The sequence below is a fragment of the Crocodylus siamensis genome, chromosome 4, assembly GCF_052110815.1.
Source record: "Crocodylus siamensis isolate JL-2025a chromosome 4, ASM5211081v1, whole genome shotgun sequence".
NCBI classification, from domain to species: Eukaryota; Metazoa; Chordata; order Crocodylia; family Crocodylidae; genus Crocodylus; species Crocodylus siamensis.
Window position 1 is genome coordinate 142773848 of NC_143398.1, and position 22373 is coordinate 142796220.

Consider the following 22373-nt stretch of genomic DNA (forward strand, 5'->3'; position numbering starts at 1 on the left):
TTTTGAAGACCAAAAGATAGACATATGTAAAGGAGAAGAGGAGGAGGACTTGACACCTGGGAAGAAGAGCAGGGCTGACTAAGGCTGGGCAGTTAGCTAGCATTATTTAGAAGAGAAGATATATTATAAAAGAGAACATATACAACAGAATGAATTAGAGATGGGCCAAAGCTCAAGCACCGAACCTCAATAACCCAGACTTTGGGGAGGTTCAAGTCCAGAATTGAATGTTGCCGTTGATTCTTTCAGAGTCCTACTAGAGCTGAGGATTCGAACACACACAGTTCTCAGAAAGATGCACACCTTTTGTTCTGGAAAGAGGCAATGTGAGTTGCTGACAAAGGTGTATGTACCTTTCTTCCCTCCTTCCCTCCTAGTTTGCATGCCCCAATGCACTACTCTTAAAACAGAACTTCAGCCTTATTCTGTAAAAGTGAGGATTGTATGTGGATGTCCTAATAGACTGGCTTGCTTCAACTCATTAACACCTCATTAAGGGAGTGTAAAGGGATCATTGCTTTAGTGTTCTTGCTTCATTCAGAGCAGGAACCTTCTGAATGCAGTCTGAATGGAGCACTGCTTATGTTTAAAAATTATATCACCTAAAAATTACATTTAAAAGATTTAAATTATATCTCCTTTTTGTACTATAGTACTTTATAATGATTTTGGGCAGATACTGGGGTAGAGGCAGTGACCAGGCTGGGGGGAGGGGAGGCAGAATGGGGACACAGGTCCTGGCTCTGCCCAGTACTGCCACTGTAAAGTGCTGGCAGCAGGGGTGCCTAAGCTGATCACTGCTCTGCCATCCTCCAGGACCCCATGCAGCCACCACAAAACCTGGCAGCCCATGTAGTTCCCATGCAGGTAGGGGGACAGCAGGGAATAGAACCAGCACCCTCACCCTTCCTTTGCCATGCACAGCAGCATGAGCCTGGTGAAGCCCCTTACACATCCATGGTGTGTGTGTGTGGGGGGGTGCTGTTTGTGCTAGAGTTGCACCCCCCTGCATATGCACCTGGCCACCGCCCATCCCCCAAGATGACAGCTTCACCCATCTGCTCAGGGTCAGACCCATGCTGCATTAGGTGCCAGAAAGCAATATCTCCCTCCACATAAGAGACTTTAAGCAGTGCCACTGAAGGATCAAGGTACTGAAGAGTGACTTTTATCAGGCCAAAGACACTAATAACAGGTCTGGAATGAAAAACTAAATGTGTGCATTTTATGAAGAGCTATCACAAATACTGTTGGAGGAGGTGTACCAGGCACATGAATGCCACATGCCCCCAGAGGCTGGGGGAGCATGATGACTGCCTGCAGGCAGCAGCTGCAGCGGTGTCATTGGGGGGGCGCAGCAGCAGTGAGTGGGGAGCTTCTGCATGCTGATATGGCAGTGTTGGGGGGGTGGGGGGAGGTGGCAAGTGCTGCGGACAGCATTGGCAGTGGCCAGCGGCAATTGGGGACCACCTGCAGATGCCGCTGGAGGTGTCGGCAGGGGGTGGGGGTGGCGTTGAGCAGTGACCATCCGCAGGTGGTGCCGGCAGCATTGGTGGTGCTTTTTGCAGGAGGTGCACCACCAAGGTCAGCAGGAGCACATCTCCAGTGACCAGGCAAACAAAATGTTTGGCACTGTGGGGGAGCAGGAGGCATTGGAGGCATGGGATCACCATAAGGATCAGAATTAGAGTTACCATACATCTGGGTTTTCCTGGACATGTCCTCTTTTTGAATCCTCTGATCTCCTTCCAGCTGTTTTTTTGAAACCTGAACCATTGTCTGTGATTTTGCTTTGCTCCGCTGGTGGGAATAAGGGGAAAGCAATTGGAAGCGGGGAGCACCATGTGCATCTGCATGTGCACACACATGTATACGCATGAACAATGCATGCCCCCAGAGTCTGGTGGGGGGCATGGTGACTGCCCACAGGTGGCAAAGGTGGGGGTGTGGTAGCAGCAAGCTGGGAACTCCTGCAGGCCGCCACAATGGTGTTGGTGGTGTCAGCAGTGGAGGAGGGGGAATGGTGAGCACCGACTGGCAGTAAGCAACCACCTGCAGATGCCTCCGGTAGCATCAGCAGGGGCCAGTGGCAATCAACGACCACCCACAGACACCGCTGCTGGTGCATGCTTAGCTTGATCTGTGGTCTAGACCTGCACCCAGTGAAAAGAACAGATGGAAAAATACCATCCCGGACTTAGAGGAATCAGGAAGTTGGCTAACTAAATAGAATAAATATAACCTGGGCAAAAGAGGAACAGTCAGAGCAAAACCTACCCCCAACTAAGAATGAAAAAAACATGTTTGGCAAACAGGAGCAAGATTATTAATATACATTAGGAGGAAGGCTTAAGTTCATTTTATGTGTTAAGAAATGCAAACTATATGGTATAAAAAGAAAGGTGAGAGTGTGTACTCTTTTGAATACTCCTGAAGAAAGCCTAAAGAGATCCTGTCATTGATCCAAGATCCTGTCTTGACAGCAGATATAAGAGCCAGGAGCCCCAGACAAGACTTCACAGCCAGCTCAACCAGTGAAGTTGTGTTCACAGCATTTCAGGGTGCTGAGAATCGGCTTTGACTAGCTACACACCTAACATTTTTAAACTGCTACTGGTACTTCAATTGTAATTAGAAATGTATCTGTTAGGGTTCAATAAACTTGCTTTAAGTTTAGGACAGCTGTGTCTTAGTCTCCTTGCCTGGTATACGACCTATTATAGTGTCATTGGGACACAACAGCAGGCAATGCATCTGTGCATGGGAGGACAGCTCAGCATGGGTCTGGTGCTGGACCATGGCCAGTTGCCTAGTCAGAAGCCTAGCAAAAGCAAAATCATCATAGAAGGCTAAGGTAATCTAAAGAGGATATGATACAGTTTCTAGTAGCCACAGATGAATCCAGGACATGGGCAGAAGATGCCTGGCATGAGAAAGTATGGGAAAACAGTTTAGAAATGTGGAAAAGGCAGGAGGCTAACATGGAAACACTGGTGGCTGCCTACAACAGGGCATCAGATGTAGTCAGCTGATGCTTGGAGCTGGTCACTAAGTCCACTGCAGCACTGGGAGCAGTTCAGGAAAGCTTAGGGCTCCGTTCTATCATTCCCAGTCCTACAACAGCCAAGAGTGCTGTCTGGCAGTCATTGCTCCAGAGCTACCGCCCCCACCCCTGTCCTAGTCCCACAGCAGTACAGAAAGGGGTGGGGGCAAGGGTGGGGGAAGGATGGCACCCTTCACCAACACAAGCAGTATAATGGAGGCAGGGGGAGGAATCCTAGCTTAGCACCCACCTAGGATTGAATATTTTTCATTGTTGGGGACATGGGGACTTGAACTGCATTGATCACCACTGAAACCTCTTCCCTCATTACATAAAAACATTCATTATACCAATACATTTTGAAACATTTTCAGTTGACAAAATATCTGTGCCACATCTGCTCCACTTCTTCTACTAAACCCAATTGCTGGGGTCTGTGAAAAAAACCCAACAAGAAATCAGGGAGTTTGCAGTGGCAGCTGATCAACGTGCAGGATCATCCCCATGACCATAATTAATTGTGAGCCCTGCTGGGGGGCAGCAGGGGGGTGAAGGGAGAAGCATGGTGGCTGCCCAGTGATGCGGAAGGGGGTTGGTTCTTGTAGGGCAGTGTCCCGCGCACTGAGAGGGGCTATGCAGCACCCTCCGGTTTGCGGCAGATCTGGATTTCTGAGATGAGGAAGGCACGAGACGTAATGGTTTCAAGTAAAAGGAAGTTTATTTACTCACTCCCCTTGATGAGATGGCTAGAGGAGAGGGCAGGCACACGTCTTGAGTTGCGGTTCAGCTGGTTACAAACGGGTATACAGATCGAAACGAGACACTCTCCCCCAGCATTCAGGTGAGCCGGGGGAGGGTCTGCTGGGTTTTCGGGCATGCAGTGGATCTTGGGTGGCTGGCTACTTTTTGCGTGGTGATCTGGGGGAGCTGACGGGGCGAAGAAAGGGTCTTGCTCGTCTGTGCCCATGGGTGGGGATGGGGAGATCAGTGGCCTGGTTCCCCCTTTTGCACCCCCTTCAGCCCAGGTATGTGTTGAATAAATAACAAAAAGGACGCAGAAAAAGATGATCATTTTTATTTTTGCTTTTAACTTTTTTAGTTACACAAAGGAAGGAAAATGCTTTGAAGCATGCTGATACTGGGCTACACCTGGTAGTAGCACTTAGTAATTACCACTTTAGAAAGCCCCAGTTGAATATATGTTCAATAAAGGCAAACTAGGTAGTCTTACATACACTACTGCATTTTTCCTTAAATTTAAAATGCATACAACCATGTTTAATTAAGGCAATTTCTGCCATTTCAAAAACACTCTAAAGTCACCCACATATATTAAATGGCTAAATGGCTTTAGTCCATTTTAAATGACTAAAGTCATCAGGTGTATAAATGCCCATGGGATTCTATAGGTTTTCAGCCTTAAAGAAGGTTGTACAATATCACCCCAGTAAAGACAGAACACATAAGTCCTTACTGGCATTATGATCAAATTTACTTCCCAAATACATCTTGAAACTCTGAAAAGTTATTCTGAACATCTGTTTCATAGTTTTATAGTTTCTAGGGTCGGAAGGGACCTGAGCAGATCATAGAATCATGGAAGGGACCTTGTAGATCTTCAAGTCCGACCCCCAGCCTGGGTGGGAGAAAAGACTGGGCTCAAATGAGTCCAGCCAGGTAGTCATCAAGCCTCTCCTTCAAGATCCCCAGGGTAGGAGCCAGCACCAATTCCCTACGAAGTTGGTTCCAACTCCTAGCTGCCCTAACTGTGAAGTAGTTCTTGCAGATGTCTAATCTAAAATCTACTCTCTAATAATTTGTGTCCATTATTCCTTGTCATGCCAGGGGGCGCTAGGGGAAACAGTGTCTCCCCATACCCCTCTGGTCCCCCCTAGTGAGTTTATAGACAGTCACCAGGTCCCCCCTCAGCCTTCTCTTGTGAAAGTTGAACAGGTTTAGGTCCTGCAGTCTTTCAATGTAGGGTTTGCCCTGTTGTCCCCGGATCATGCGGGTGGCCCTCCTCTGGACCCTCTCCATGTTGTCCACATCCCTCCTGAAATGGGGCGCACAGAACTGGATGCAGTACTCCAGCTGTGGCCTGACCAGCGTCGCATAGAGGGGGAGGATCACCTCCCTGACTCTACTTGAGATGCAGCTGTGGATGCACGACAAGGTCCGGTTAGCCCTGCCAACCGTGACCTTGCATTGTCGGCCCATGTTCATCTTGGAGTCAATAATGACTCCAAGATCCCCTTCTGCCTCCATGCTCTCAAGAAGGGAGTTTCCCATTCTATAAGTGTGCTGCTGGTTTCTACTGCCCAAGTGCAGCACCCTGCACTTGTCAGTATTGAAACGCATCCTGTTTATGTCAGCCCACTGCTGTAACCTATCCAGATCTTGCTGCAATCTTTCCCTCCCTACTAGCGTGCTCACCTCACCCCAGATTTTGGTATCATCAGCAAATTTAAACAGGTTGCATTTCACCCCGTCATCCAAATCGCTGCTGAAGAAATTGAACAGCGCAGGCCCCAGGACCAAGCCCTGGGGGACTCCGCTACCCACTTCCCCCCAGGTTCACCCATCCACCACTACCCTCTGAGTGTGACCCTTCAGCCAATCTGCAATCCATCTGACTGTGTAGGCATCAATGCCACAGTCGCCTAGTTTTTTTAATGAGGATGGGGTGGGAGACGGTGTCAAAGGCCTTCCTGAAGTCTAGAAAGACTACGTCCATGGTGACACCTGCATCCATTGCCTTTGTGACCTGATCATAAAAGGCAATCAGGTTGGTCTGACGTGACCTGCCCCTAATGAAACCGTGCTGGTTGCCCTTGAGCATCATCCCTGAAGCCGGCCCATCACACATGTGCTCCTTGAGGATCTTCTCAAAGGGTTTCCCTAGGATTGAGATAAGACTGACAGGCCTATAGTTGCCCGGGTCCTCTCTCTTCCCTTTTTTGAAGATGGGGATCACGTTAGCTATCTTCCAATCATCTGGCATCTGGCCCGAGCACCATGAGCACTCGTAAAGCTGTGCCAAGGGCCCTGCAATAACCCCAGCTAGCTCCCTCAACACCCTGGGAAGGAAAGCATCTGGACCCGCTGACCTGAAGACATCCAGCCCCTCCAGAAGCTCTCTAACCCGGTCCTCCCCAACCTGAGGTCTGGAGGCATTCCCCTCGAGTCCATCTGGCATCACAGCGGGGAAGTCCCAGTCCCTGCATGAGAAAAAGGCGTGAAGAATTGGTTAAAGAGTTCCGCTTTCTCCTCTGGCACAACCACCAGATTGCCGAGCGTACTTCGCAGGGGCCCCACATTACCCTGTGCCTTCTTCATCCTCCCTATGTATTTGAAAAAGGACTTTTTATTATCCTTGATTTTGGACGCTAGTCCTAGCTCTATGTCCGCCTTAGCTTTCCTGACCGCCAGGCCCGAGCAGAGGAGGTATACTCCTCTTTGGAGATAGCACCCCCCTTCCACCAGGTGTACGCCGCCTTTTTGGTAAGCAGGCATTCCCAGATGCCCTTGGTGAGCCAGGGGGGCTTTCGGGCACTCTTGCCCCCCTTGCTTCTTGTTGGGATGGACACCCCTTGGGCCCTGAGTATCGTTTCCTGAAGGAACGACCACTCGTCCTGGACACTGAGTTCCCCTGCCCTCAAGGACCCCAGCGCCTCACCCACTAGTCTCCTCAACTTGTTGAAGTTAGCCCTCCTCAAGTCTAGGGCTACCATCTTGCTGCAGGCCCTTGACACCCTGCGCTGGATGGTGAATTCCAGCAAGCAATGATCGCTATCGCCCAGGTGGTCAAGAACCTGGAGGCTCCTTACCAGGTCATTGCCTGTGGCCAGGACCAGGTCCAACAGGACGTTTCCTCTGGTGGGACCGTGCATCTCCTGAATTAAGTGGAGGTCCTGTATCTCAGCCAGGAACCTCCTGGAACAGTCCGATGTAGCTGACTGTTCCTCCCAGCAGATTTCCGGGTAATTAAAATCACCCATGACAACTACATCCCTTGCCTTAAGTGCCTCTGCAAGCTGGCCCAAAAATTCCCGGTCCAGCTCCTCCCCTTGGTTGGGGGGTCTGTAGTAGACCCCCACCCTCAAATCACTCTCCCCATAGTCCCCTTGAATCTTAACCCAGAGCACTTCAGCCTGCCCTTCCTCTGACCCCATTCTGCTGGCAGAGGATGTGTAGTGCTCCTTGACATAGAGCGCCACACCCCCAGCTTTCCTTCCTTCTCTATCCTGTCTGTAAAGCCTATAGCCCCTAAAGCTGACTGCCCAGTCATGGGACAAATCCCACCATGTTTCTGTTAGGCCTATGACATCTGGGTTGGAACTAGCTATTCTGAGGGCGAGTTCCTCCTGTTTATTCCCCATACTGCAAGCATTGGTATATAGGCATTTAAGGCCTTGCAAGACTGTGTGTGCCACCCCCCATTTAGGGAGACTGTTTGGACCCCCATTTCTTACCTCAGCACTCCTTGCCTTTGTCACCTGTCTTGCTCAGATAGCGTCTCCTTGTTTTCCTGCAGCCCCCTCCCCCGGCGAGGCTAGTTTAAAGCTCGCGGTACGAGATCAGCCAACCTGGAAGAGAAGACACGCTTGCCTTTAGGAGACAGATGAAGCCCATCCCACCCCAGCAAGTCCCCCGCCTGAAAGCATGGGTCATTATCAAGGAACCCAAAGCCTGCTTGGCAGCACCAGCTGCGTAAGTGCTGGTTGACCATGCCAATGCAGGCCTTGTGTCACCGTCCCCACCTACTCACTGGAAGAAGAGACAAAAATACCACCTGTGCCCCCGTCTCCTTCAGTTTGTCTCCCAGAGCCTTGAAATCCTTCATAATGCGGTCAGGGTTGCCCCTGGCCACTCATTCATACCCACATGGACGACAACCATGGGGTACTGGTCTGCAGGTCGGATGTAGGCCAGGATCCTTCCCGTGATGCCCCTGACCTGAGCCCCAGGCATGAAGCAGACCTGTCATGTCCAGGGGTCAGGCCAGCAGATGGGACCTTCCAGTCCTCATAGGATGGAGTCTCCGATGACCAGGACCCAGCATTTCTTCCTCCTGGTGTTCGCTCTCTGCCCATTCCCTGTTGTGTGGTGAGTGGCATCGTCCCTGACAGAGGCCATTCCACTGTCCTCCTCCGTCACAGCTGCCAGGGCGTCAAACCTGTTCCCCAGATGAACCTGGGGAGCTTCCACCACTCTAGGCCTAGCAGCTCTGGATTTGGGCACCGTCTTCCACTCCTGCGTTGGATGCGTCTCCTGTGGGGGCTGTACAGTGGGTGACCAGGCCTGCAGAGAACAGAAAGAGGCATCAATTTCATCCTCTGCATCCTTGATACTCCTGTCATCAAGTCCAACCCCCTGCCATAGCAGGAAAGAGTACTAGGGTCAAACAACCCCAGCAAGGTGTTCATCTAGCCTCCTCTTAAAGACCCCCAGGGAAGAAGCCTGCACCACTTCTCTTGGAAGTTGGTTCCAGATCCTAGCTGTCTTGACCGTGACGTAACATCTCCTGATATCTAGCCTAAATCTACCCTCTGCCAGCTTGTGACCGTTATTCCTGGTCACTCCTGGAAGTGCTCGGGGGAACAGCAACTCCCCCAATGCCTGCTGGTCCCCTCAAACTAGTTTGTAACAGGCCACTAGATCCCCCCTCAGCCTTCTCTTTTGGAGACTGAACAGGTTCAGGTCCCGTAGCCTCTCCTCGTAGGGCCTGCCCTGCTGCCCCCCCGATAATGTGAGTGGCCCTCCTCTGGACCCTCTCCACGTTGTCCACATTCCTCCTGAAGTGTGGTGCCCAGAACTGGATGCAGTACTCCAGCTGCAGCCTAACCAGTGCCACATAGAGGGGGAGGATCACCTCCTTGGAACTGCTTGAGATGCATCTGTGGATGCATGACAAGGTGCGGTTGGCCTTCCTGACTGCATCCCCATACTGCCGGCCCATGTTCATCTTGGTATTAATGATGACTCCAAGTTCCTGTTCTGCCTCTGTACTGACGAGAAGGGAGTTCCCCAGCCTGTAGGTATGGTGCTGGTTCTTCCTCCCCAGGTGCATCACCTTGCACTTGTTGGTGTTGAATCCCATCCCATTCTCATCTGCCCACCCCTGTAACCTGTCTAGGTCTGACTGCAGCCCTAGCATGCCCTCATCCCCCCACATCTTAGTGTCATCAGCAAATTTGAACAGGGTGCTATTTATCCCTTCGTCCAAGTCACTGATGAAGATGTTGAATAGTGCAGGCCCTGGGGGACCCCACTGCTCACATCCCTCCAGGCTGAAAATGACCCATCCACCACCATTCTCTGGGTGCGGCCCTCCAGCCAGTTGGAAACCCATTTGACTGTGTGGGTCTCAACACCACAGTCCTCCAGTTTCTTGATGAGAACGGGGTGAGAGACAATGTTGAAGGCCTTCCAAAAGTCCAGGAAGACTATGTCCACTGCTACCCCTGCATCTAAGGATTTGGTGACCTGGTCGTAGAAGGCCACCAGGTTGGTCTGACAGGACCTGCCGCTAATGAACCCGTGTTGGTTTCCCCTAAGCATAATTTCCCCTGCTTGCCCCTCGTGCATGTGCCAGAATAATTCTCTCAAAAAGCTTGCCCAGGCTTGAGGTAAGACTAACTGGCCTATAGTTTCCCCGGTCCTGCTTCCTCCGCTTTTTGAAGACGGGAACCACATTGGCCCTCTTCCAGTATTCTGGCACCACAGCAGAGCACCATGAGTGCTTGTAAAGCCATGCCAGGGGGCTTGCAATGACATCAGCCAATTCCCTCAGGACTCGAGGGTGGAGATCATCCGGACCAGCTGATTTTAATATATCCAGTCCCTCCAGAAGTTTCCTAACTAATTCCTCACTAACCCTTGGCCTAGGTGCACCTCCCCTGCGGTATAAGGCGGGGCCAGAGGGGGGGTGGCTGTTCCAGTCCCTGCTCAGGAAAGCGAAGGCAAAGAAATCGTTAAATATGTTAGCTTTGTCATCTGGTGTGACAATCAAATTTCCTAGCTTGTCCTGCAGGGTCCCACATTACCCAGAACCTTCTTTTTACCCCCTATGTGTTTAAAAAAGGACTTCTTGTTGTCTTTGAACTGGTTAGCTAGTCCCATTTCCATCTCCACCTTGGCCTTCCTGACTGCCCCCCCTGCATCCCTTAGCAATCGCAGTATAATCCTCCCTGGTGATGGCTCCTCCCTTTCATTGGGTGTGCACCTCCCTTTTAGTTGTTACTAGTCAGGAGGTTAGGCACTGAAGTAGTCAATGCCTTTTTCACCTTAGTCATCACAGGCAAGGTCAACTCCCAGACTACTGTACTTGGCAGCACTGTTTGGGGAGGAGGTGAGCAGCCAACAGTGGCAAAAGAACAGGTTAGGGACTACTTAAAAAAGCTGGATGTATACAAGTCCATGGGGCTGGATGGACTCTCCCCAGGGTTCTGAGGGAGATGGCTGATGTGATTGCAGAGCCACTGGCCATCATCTCTGAAAACTCATGGTGATCAGAAGAGGTCCGGGACAATTGGAAAAGGGCAAACATAGTGCCCATATTTAAGAAAGGGAATAAGGAGGATCCAGGGAACTTCTGACCAGTCAGCCTCACCTCAGACCTTGGAAAAATCATGGAGAAGATCCTCAAAGAATCCATTTCTAAGCACTTGGAGAAGAAGAAGGTGGTTAGGTACAGTCAGCATGGATTCACCAAGGGCAAGTTATACCTGACCATCCTGACTGCCTTCTTTGATGAGATATGAACTCTGTGGATGTAGGGGGAGCAGTGGATATGATATACCTTGATTTTAGCAAGGCTTTTGATATGGTGTCCCTCAACATTCTTACAGGGAAGCTAAGAAAGTACAGGCTGGATGAATGGCCTGTAAGGTGGTTACAAAACTGGCTGGTGCATTGGGCTCAATCAGTAGCTCAATGTCTAGTTTGCAGCCAGTATCATGTGGAGTGCTCCTGGGATCAGCCCTGGGATTGGTTTTGTTCAACTTGTTCATCAACAACCTGGAAGATGACATAGAGTGCACCCACAGCAAGTCTGTAGATACACTGGAGGGTAAGGCTAGGATTCAGAGTGAGCTTGACAAATTGGAGGATTGGGCCAAAAGAAATCTCATGAGGGTTGACAAGGACAAGTACAAAGTCCTGCACTTAGGATGGAAGGATCCCATGCACCGCTATAGCCTGGGGACTGACTGGCTGGTCAGCAGCTCTACCGAAAATTAACTGGGGGTTACAGTGGACAATATGAGCCAACAGTGTGCCCTTGTTACAAAGAAGGCTGGGTTGCCTTGGTAGGTGTGTTGCCAGTAGGTCAAGGGAAGTGATTATTCTCCTCTATTCAGCAACGGTAAGGCCACATCTCGAGTACTGTGTTCAGTTTTGGGTGCCCCCACCACTACAGAAAGTATATGAACAAATTGGAGAGAGTCCAGTGGAAGGCAATGAAAATGGTAAGGGGGCTGGAGAACATGACTTATGATGAGAGGCTGAGGGAACTGGGATTATTTAGTCTAGAGAAGAGAAGACAGGAGATTTAATAGCAGCCTGCAACTGCCTGAAGGTTGGTTTGAAAGATAATGGAGCTAGACTGTTCTCAGTGGTGGCAGATAACAGAACAAGGAGCAATGGTCTCAAGTTGCAGCAAGGGAAATTTAGGTTAGATAGTAGGAAGAATTTTCTCAGTGAAAGGGTAGTAAAGAACTGGAACAGGTTACCCAGACAGACTGTAGACTCTCCACCCAGGGTGCCCCTCAGAGTTACTAGAAACAACAGCCATAAACTGAAGGAGAGCAGATTTAGATTGGACATCAGGAAGAAATTATTTACAGTGAGGGTTGACAAAATATGGAATGGGATTCCAAGGAAGGTGGTGCTTTCCCTTACCTTGGAGGTGTTTAAAAGGAGATTAGACAAGTACCTGTCTGGGGTTACTTGACCCCAGAGCTCTTTCCTGCCCAGAGCAGAGGGTTGGACTTGATGATCTAGTAGGTCCCTTCCAACCCTAGAAATCTATGAAATCTATGAATCCTTGGAGGTTTTTTAAGACCCAGCTAGATAAAGCTTTGGCTGGGATGATCTAGTTGGGGATGGTCCTGCTTTGGGCAAGGGGTTGGACTACATGACAGCTTGAGGTCCCTTGAAATTCTAATTTTCTTTGATTCTATGAAAGAGGCCTAGAAGATACTTCCTGTGTCATCAAGACCAGTCTCCAGGCACTGTCATGTAACTCTGACAGTTAGAAGCCTTCTTATTTCCATACCACTATTAATGTTACACTCATTTGCTCCTGTGACAGTCTTGTATCTAGAATAGATCTTTCTCCTCCCTGGTGTTTACCATTCTTACCTGTATAGTCAGGTTTCCTAAAATAAGTACACCAAGCTCTATTAGCCCTTTCTTGAATGACTTTCCCCATTCTTTGATGGCCCCAGTGTCCCTACTTTGCACCTGTTCCTGTTTGAATTTATCTTTTTCTACGCATACTGTTAGAGCTATAAGGAGCTTCCCACATGAAGTGTCACCACACCATTTCACAGTGATTTTCATACTTCCTGGCTTCTACTGGAAAAATTTCAGCTGACACATTGAAATATGGTACTTGCCTTTTTCATGGTTGTATCACTGTGCTGACTCATGGTCATTCTGTGATGGTCTTGTATATCCTGGTCCTTCTCTTCAGTCATTTCAAACTGGTAAGTTCCTACTTTGCAGTTATCCTTGTGTTTGGTCCTTAAGACTGTAATTTGGCATTTTCTGCTACTGAATCTCATCCCATTTTTATGATGCCAGACCTCAATGCTTTTTTCAGGAGAGGGAGTTCTAAGCCTGTCAGGCCTCATATGTCTAGAACAAGCCAAGGAAGGATTCTGATTTTCTGTACTCACCCCTGAATGTCTTCCTAGTTTTAATTAGAAGAACTGAAAATTGGCAAAGGAGGTTAGTTGTAAGAAAGAACTTCAAAACACACTCTGATCATTACTATTCTTGAGATACAGTATGGCAACAAAAGTCCACCAAATTAGAAGCTAGGGCCTGAAGCCCTTACTGCTTTCCTCCACTAGGCTCTATATGCCTCTTTACCAGTGCAACAGGGATGAAAAAGTGGCTCAAAAAGAAGTTGGAATTTGCCAGTTTAGACCAATGAAAGATCTGAAGATCCATGGTGACAAGGTTGCCAACCAAATCATTTTCTTTTGACTAACACTGCAAATGTTTTACTGACAAGCAAACTTTTTTACTGACATATATTTTTATTAATATATGTTTAAACAATATAAATTCCCCACTTTTTGCCAGGCTCTGAATGGCAGTGAAAAGGACAGGGTTCAAGTTTAGGGATTCAACACCAAATAAGAAAAAAAAGTTTGGTGATTCATAAAAGGTTTGCAAAAAACCCCCCAAACCTTGGGTTGGCAGCCTTCGTTGTTTTCAACAATTGTTTTACACTCTTCTTCCACATGCCCCCAGCGGTCCCCTACTAACCCCCATACTCTGACATCCATGACCATATTTCACATGCTGCTGCCCCCAATCCAGCCAACTCCTAAGTCTTTCCCCTGTTGGCCTTGCTCCCCTCATCCCATCATGAACACCCAGCATTGCCTTTCTCCCTCCCACCTAGGCGCTCAGTCCTGGCTGTACTACTCCTTCCCTACACTTTCAAGGCAAGCAGTTGTTAGAGGCAGGGAATGGCCAAAAGGATGCAGTGGCAGCATACGGTTAGGGAGGGGCCTACATCTTTTTGAGCAATAAAGCCCTGACAAGCTCCTGACAGGGTATCATGCTCCAATTCAGACACCAAGTGCTCTGTTTTTCAGTCAAACTGTGGTTGCTTAGTGTTTTTACCAGCTACTTCAGGTTTTTTTACAGCCTTTACACACAAGCATTTTTTGCCCTATTTTTTACCCAGGCTGTCTGGAAATTTATGGACAGTAATCAACCCAACATAGTGACCTCATAGATGCTGAAGCTTCCCCTTTATATGCTATGGTTGGGTAAGACACCAAATGGAGAAATGGTCTTTCTCAATTGATAGCAACAGTGCAAGTGACGTGAGGATTCCCTAAAAGGAAGGAAGTGAAATAGCACCACATCTGAAAAATCTGTTGTCAGACTAACATTGAGTAGGCTGACCTGACTGAGAATGTTATTGTTGCCTTCATTCTGAAAATGACATATGGCATTTTCTTTATGTTCATATTTTTCTTTTGAAAAAACAAACAAACAGGAGTTACCATTGTGGAAGAAATCAAACTTCGCATTGTGGTTGAATCAGAACTGACAGAGCCAGCTTTTTTAAAATTCAGGTTAAACTGTGATCACAGGGAGAATTCCAAACAGCAAGGGGAATCACCCATTTGTCTGTTTCAAAGGAATCCTCCTACTCTCTAAGTTTTCAAGCATATTTATACTTAAGACAGATAAAGAGAAAAAAATACGACCTTGGAGAAACCAAAACAAATTTACTTAATTGGGCATCTGTGCACAGGGTAATAAGGCATGCAGGATTCCTTATCTCAGAACATGTAACTGAAATAAGCAAAATCAGCACTGCTGGTCTTTGTCTGTTTTCCTAGTCAAGCAGGCCAGAAGCCTGACCAAATCTACTACTACATTCCCCTCGGGTTTTTTTTTTTTTTTTTTTACAAGTTAGATATTTATAGCCATTAGCCTTTTAACTTGCAGTTTTTCTTTGTCTTTACTTTCTGCTATTTCAACATACTAATTATATACTTCGTTTCTGGTTGACAGGCTTCTCTGCATTTTCTTGGCAGCACAATTTAAGCAACATTGTACTATCATAAACACTAGGCATACTCCAATAAAAACAACAAACAATATCAACAAACTATGAATGACGGTAAAGCCTAAGGAACTGAAAATAGAGCTAAACTAAGAACTTAAATTTCAACTATCTGACTCACGCAATTTAGCTGCCTCTTTTCGAATATGTTTACTTAAATCTTGGATTTCTTCTGAATTATCGGGAATATAAGTACAACATTCTTTGCCTATTAAAGCACAGACTCCTCCTTTGCTGGCTAGTATATAATTTAACGCAAGTTGGTTTTGCAACGTTATTTGCCTTGTTTCCTTAATTTTTGTATTAATTTTATTAAAATTATCAGTGGTAGCATTAGCAATCTTTTCCAGAGATGCTGCAACTTTCTTTATCTCAGACATTGCTAAGCTTGTGCCATAGCTGGGGAACATTATACTCCAAAACCTTTGATTTTCCGTAATTTTGTGAACATTGCGAATTCTTCCTTTACGTAAGTGAGATTCAAGAGTAAAGGCAGGATATGCTGCAGAGATATAGCACGTTCCTCTTCAACTGGAAGGAAAATTTTTATAGGCCTTATCTCCACACACAAAATAGTGACCAGCTAATGCAGTGAATCCACCTGTATTACAGTGTGAGGACATCATCCATTGTCAATAATAGCCTGAAAATTTACCTGCAGGGAAATAGTTAGATATCCAGGAACCATTACAAAACCAAGCACTATTTATTTTAAATTCTACCTCGCACTTACTGACTCCTACTGCAACACGAGATCCATTACAGGTCCAACAGAACTTTCCAGGGGTGGCATATGCTAATCGTACATAGTCAGACCGGTTGCAACTTAAATTCCACCAAGTTTCATTTCCATGAAAATCTGTATAGTAAGGGGCTAATATCTGAGTTGCATTCAAGGGTACCGGTATCATGGGTATTCCTCTGGTAGAATAGATAGGGACATGACTACAAATCTAACAACAAGAGACATTTAAATATATCTCAATTTGATTAACTAAAGACAAGAACATATTTTAATTAAACTATCTTCTTTGTTGGTGCAGAAGTGTAGTTTGGTTTACAGAATTTCTCATAACTGATGAGTCAAGTTCATATAAGATGGCCCAAAAAGAAATACTGAGAACCACCCAAATCACAATTAACTAATTCCACCTCTGGAACCAGGAACTAGGTAGAGGCCTTTTTCCTGTCCTGAAGGGCATAGTGGTGTTGTTGGGGCACATTCTCTTCACTCTGTAGTGGCAAATCCTTTTCACCAGTAGGCGCTTGGCTCACTACTGATCTTGAGCTCTCCTCCTGGCAGGTGCTAGGCTCACTACCAGTTTGTGGAGGCTGATTACAAGATTGATATGGAGGAGACTCTGGGTCTAACGGGGCTGATGTTTTCTTACTGTGTGAAGTGTGGATCCATGTCTGGAGTCCTTGACGCTTTATTGCAGTGTTGGTGGTCAGGAGTACCTGGAATGAGTCCTTCCAGTGAGGTTCCAGTGATGACTTTCGTTGATGACTTTTACATGGACCCAATCACCAGGCAGGATGGAATGGCACAGCTCATTTGGTTCTTTGGGGAGAGCTGCCTATACCTGTGAATGAAAAGCTTTAACACACTTCATTAGTGCCTTACAATAGTCCAGAATAGTATCATTAAGTGAATGTATATCACAAAAGTCAGAGGCAATAGGTGGCGAGGTGGGGAGCCTCATGGGTCTTGCCATTAGAATTTCATGTGGGCTAAGCCCAGTCTTTCGGTTGGCAGTAGATCTCCTACTCCTAAGGGCTATGGGAAGTGCATCTGGCCATTTTAGGTGAGTCTCAGCACAAATTTTGGCCAGCTTATTTTTCAGAATGCCATTTTGGCATTCTACTTGGCCAAGGCCTGTGGATGGTATGAGCAATGAAAGTTTTGTTGGATCTGCAGGACTTTGCAGACTTCTTTCATTATTTGTCCAGTAAAATGAGTTCCTCTATCAGAGTTTAGGGATAAAGGAATACCAAACCTTGGAATAAAGTCTCTGAGCAACCTTTTTGCTTACAGTGATGGTGTCAGATTTTGCACATGGGTAGGCTTCTACCCTTCCAGAAAACATACAAGAACAAGAACATATTCATAAGAACAACATTTCTGCATTTGAATAAAATCTAATTGTAAATTTACAAACAGTCCACAAGGTGGGGGATGTGCTGCCTTCTTTGTTTTTACAGGCTTTCCCACATTATGGGCTTGGCAAATAGGACAGGTGTGGCAGTACTCTTGAGACACAGATGGAAAAGCTGGAGCAAATCAATTAAACTTAACAGCTTCTATCATTCCCCCTTTGCTCACATGTGCCATGCCATGGTGTATGCGAGCATTATGAGGAAGAAGGACCATTGGGGCAACCAGGCGGCCGTCCGGGGAGCGCCACAAATGGTCAGGGTGTAACAAACATCCAGCGAGTCTTCATGTATGTTTCTCTGGTTCTGGAGCCTGATCTTGGAGGAGGGCAACGTCGTGAAGACTTGCCAGTGGAGACTGGTCAGTTGGAATAGACAAAAACACAGGCATAGCCTGAGGAGTGGAAATAGCCGCAGCTTTGGCAATGGAATCTGCCAGAGCATTCCCACCTGTAACATCATCATAAGGTTTCTGGTGAGCTTGGCATTTAATAACAGCAACAGCAGAAGGTAATTGCAAAGCATTCAACAAGGCATTTACATGTGGACCATTATAATCTTGGCACCTCCTAAAGTGAGGAAGCCCCTTTGTTTCCAAAGTTGACCATAATCGTGTACAATACTAAAAGCATAGTGAGAATTAGTATAAATATTAACAGAGGCACCAGAGGCCAGGGTGCAAGCCCTGGTGAGGGCCACAAGCTCGGCAACTTGAGCTGAATGCACATTAGGTAAGTGATGGCTTTCTATAACATCATATTGGGAACATACTGCATATCCTGCAACAAGGGAACCTTCTGAGTTTCTTTGACATGATCCATCAACATAGAATACTAGATCTGAGTTTTGCAAGGGGTTTTCCTTTAGATCAGTGCAGGGCATTGTTAGGTGAGCAGTAACAAAAATGCAATCATGGGGTTCACCATCTGAAGGGATAGGTAACAGGGAAGTAGGGTTTAAAACAGGACACCTAGTTAGGGTGACATTTCCAGCAGATAGAAGCGAGATTTCATACTTAGTTAATCTAGCATTTGAAAGGTGTTGGGTTTTTGTCTTTAGTAAAAGGGCTGCTACAGCATGTGGGACAGCAACAGTAAGGGGAGAACCTAATACAAGGGTAGAGGAAAGTTCAACAGTGACAGCAGCTGCAGCTACAGCACAGAGACATGGGGGAAATCCAGCTGCAACAGGGTCAAGAGCATAGCTATAATAAACAATGGGACAGTGCTTGTCTCCACGTGTCTGAGTAAGTACTGCAAGTGTAAATCCATCCTTTTCATGACAAAAGAGAATAAAAGGTTTAGTATAATCGGGAAGGCCTAAGGCAGGAACTTGTGACAGAGCTTGTTTAATAAAGGCAAAAGCGGCTTTGATCTCTGAAGTCCAGGGTAAAGACACTCAGGGGTATTAACAAGAGTCAGATTTTGCAACAGCTTGACGATAGAGGCATAGCCAAGTATCCACTGATGGCAGTAGCCAGCCATGCCTAGGAAGGTATGCATTTGGGACACAGTAGTTGGTCTGGGGATTTTAAGAATAGCTTCTGTTCTGGAAGAGGAAAGCAGTCGTTCTCTAGCAGAAATCTCATGACCTAAATAGTGGACACGAGGAAGACAAAGTTGTAGCTTTTCTTTAGATGCCTTATGGCCTTTTAGGGTGAGACAGGTGAGGAGAGTTAAAGAATCAGTTTTACAGGCTTCAAGGGAGGTAGATGCCAAGAGCAAATCATTAACATATTGCACAAGCACAGAATTTTCTTTAAATATTATGTCATCTAGATCTTTCTTCAGAATTTGAGAAAAAAGAGAAGGGGATTCAGTATAGCCCTGGGGCAATTGAGTCTAGGTATACTGAAGTCCTTGACAGGTAATTGCAAAGAGAAATTGGCTATCAGGGTGTATAGGAATAGAGAAAAATGCAGAACACAAGTCAACAACAGTAAAATAACAAGCACGTTACAGGACAAGATAGTAGCTGGATTTGGTACAACAGGAAAAGTAGGTAAAACTGCAGAATTTACCACACAAAGTTTGTACAAAGCAATAAGTATTCTTTCCAGGTTTTTTTACAGGATGAATAGGCGTATTACAAGGGCTCTTAGTTGGGACAATGATACCTTGCTTTAAAAGGGCAGTTATAACAAGACATATCCCTTCTTCAGCTTCTGGACGTAAAAGGTATTGAGCAACTTTGGGTAAAGGCTTATCTGGGTTTAATCTAATTTTTACAGGCTGGGCAGTACGGATTTGTCCTACTTCATTAGCATGCTGGGACCAGAGAAACGGAGGGACAGCTTTTATGATTTCTTTTTGCAACACAGAAAGATCAGGGAACTCAGGCTTAGGAGGTGAGCTAGCTAAAGCGGCAAGTACTGCTATCTCATTATCACAGGGGACATCTAAATAAACACCATTAGGAGAGCAATAGATAGTACAGCCAAGTTTACAAAGCAAATCTCTGCCTAACAAATTAACAGGAGAACAAGGACTAAGGAGAAAGGCATGTTGATCAGAAACAGGACCAAAAGAAACATGTAATGGTTGGGAAACTGGATAAGGAACTATTTGATTTGAAATTCCTACAGTTTTTACAACAGCAGAGGAGAGGGGAGTTGTTGTCTTTGTCTGTTTTCCTAGTCAATCAGGCCAGAAGCCTGACCAAATCTGCTACTACACCATATTTACTAGAATATAAGACAACCTTCTAATAATTAGACTTTATGGCCATGTCTATCTATGCATTTACTGCACAGTAACTTACTGTGCAGAAAATGGTTTTGACACTGGTGTCTACATGTGCAGGCATCACAGTGCAATAACGCTGTGTGTGGACTGACTTGGGAGTAAAGTTAGTTCCAAGTCAGTCCACACGCACAGAGTTACTGCGAAGTAAGATGTCTACATGTGTTTTAGTTTGCAGTGTGTACTCAGGCATAAATATGCTACCTGCATCATTCAGATAGCAAATTTATGCCCAAGTCAGTCTAAGTTGTCATAATTACTGTGCAGTATTGGCACACGTGTAGATGTGCACCTGTGCTGCCCAGTTATTTTTGGTTACTGAGCAGTAACCTAAATTACTGTGCAATAACTGTGCATGTGTAGATGTGCCCTACAGATGAGAAATTAATATATGTGTTGTAATTTTCCAGGTATAGAATATAATTATTGGAAGCTTGCTTTAATTTTTGCCCATTCTACTGCTACAGCAGGGAAAATAATTCTGGGAGATCCAGAAATCTTGGGTTGACAGCTCTGCTTGCTCTCTACACCCTCCAATTCCTTCCCCCTGCAACCCCTTCCCTGCTTCCCCCTTACTGTCAGACCCTACTCTCCCAAAGAGCATAGAAATGAAAATCAAATTTCAAAACACTACCCGCACAATAAAGAGACCTGTAGTAGTCTGCATATAGCACCCAAAGTCTTAATTCAGGCAGAAATGATACAACATACTTTTTTTGAAACTGTTGCAAGTTTTAGTACAGGTACCCCATAAGCACATTTTTAAGCAGCACTTTGGTACCTACTTATATAAGGTACAAATTATACATAGTATTAGTCCAAACCCAAAAGGACCAATTTACCACGTAGTTTGTAATTTACTGTGTAGATTTACCATGTACTGAGCACATGCTGCTCTTGGCAGTAGTTTAATGATAGACAATGTATTTAGTGAAGTTTTCTTGTTTATAAATGTAAGAGGAGGGGCTTTTTTTTCCCCATGCTGATTAGGGTGGGGGACCTCATCTTGTATTTGAGTAAATGTGCAGATACCTACAAGTGTAGAGGAAAAATCAACCTGAATTTTAGAAGCTCTAGGTAATTGCACTTCCTGCTAAAGTCAGTGACAGTTGTGAGTATTCAGCACCTTTGGCAATCATGCTACTTTCACACTGGTGCCAAAATACTGATTTACGGCAGGATTTTCAAAAGTGTCTAAATGATTTAGGAGAGTAAATCCTATTGAGTTTGGAAACATGCACATGCTACTACCACCCATAAAGCATTAGACATTGATATTTTGACGGAGGATATTCTCAAAATAAATATTTTTAAAGGCACAAAATTGTTTCCCTTTAGGAAAAAAATAATTAAAATGTTTACATTTTAAGAATTAAGGTTTGGTCCATTTTTAATTTTAGTCACAACTGTAGTGATGGTATTTTCTTTTCTAATCAAAACATTTTAGTGATCATGTTGATCCTAGGTAACTGAATACTTCAACACATTCATAACTCACATTCGCTGTGGAAACACTGTAAGAACTTGCCATCTGGGCAGACATTTAACAAACAGAGCTAGCCTGGGATATTGTTTAGGGATGTTAGGGAGTTCTCATTTATGTTGATGCTCTAGTTCCCTTTTTAAGTTATTCTGTCCTCTTGTTCATTCTCCTGTTTTATACATTATTCTGTCCTCTTATTGTAAACTGCCCTGAGCTTTTGTTAAGAAGGGCAGTATATAAATTGACTGACTGACTGAATAAAGTCAGTAAAGAAAAGCTCGTGTTGAACGTTAACAGGGTTGGGTTCCCTGGAAGGGCCAGTTGCCATTTGGCTACGTGTAAATTAAAATTTCCTTCCCTGTGTTGCTAACATCTAAAAGTATTAAAATTCAAGCTATTATAAGAACTGTCTTATGCCCATGGTTTATGATGACTGTTGCCAGGATGCACCAATATAAATCGCAATATTTATATTACTTGTTAATGAATTAAAAAAGTGCCTGGTTCTAAATGGCACTCAGGTCAATTTGTACTCCTGGAGGGGGCAAACATTTCATTCACATTTGCTTTAACACTCATTACTCTTAGCATGTCTGTTATGGTAGAAAGGGGACTTGATTGCACTCATTACCATTAACTGTTTAGGCAGCAATAATTATATATAACCTTGCCCACAGTGTGGCCTTTCTTTCATTTCATAATACCTCAGTTGCACAAGAAACTGCACACATCCTGCCTTCGTCAAGCACAGCATGGTTTCACCACTCTGAGTTATGGTCTGTGGTTCTAGGAGGGTGTCACAGGATCATAACAATAGGAACTTAAATGACCCTTGGTCTGCCCAGTATGACCACTGGCCCCTTTTCCAGTGCAGCCTGAGCTGGAATCTCTCCTGCCATTGGACCTTGGCCACATCCCCGGGGAATCTGTAGGGCTGTCTCACTTGCTCTCTGCTTGCAACTTTGCCCCAAAGCTGCCACACCAGGCTGTAGCTATTGATAAAAGCAAAGGAGCAGAGCATCACCTGAATCCTGACCCACAGCTGGCAACAGTGAAGCGTGACCATGACGCTACCTAAAGCTTGCATGCCACTCTGCGCATGAACCCTGAATCTGCAACTCAGGATTGATA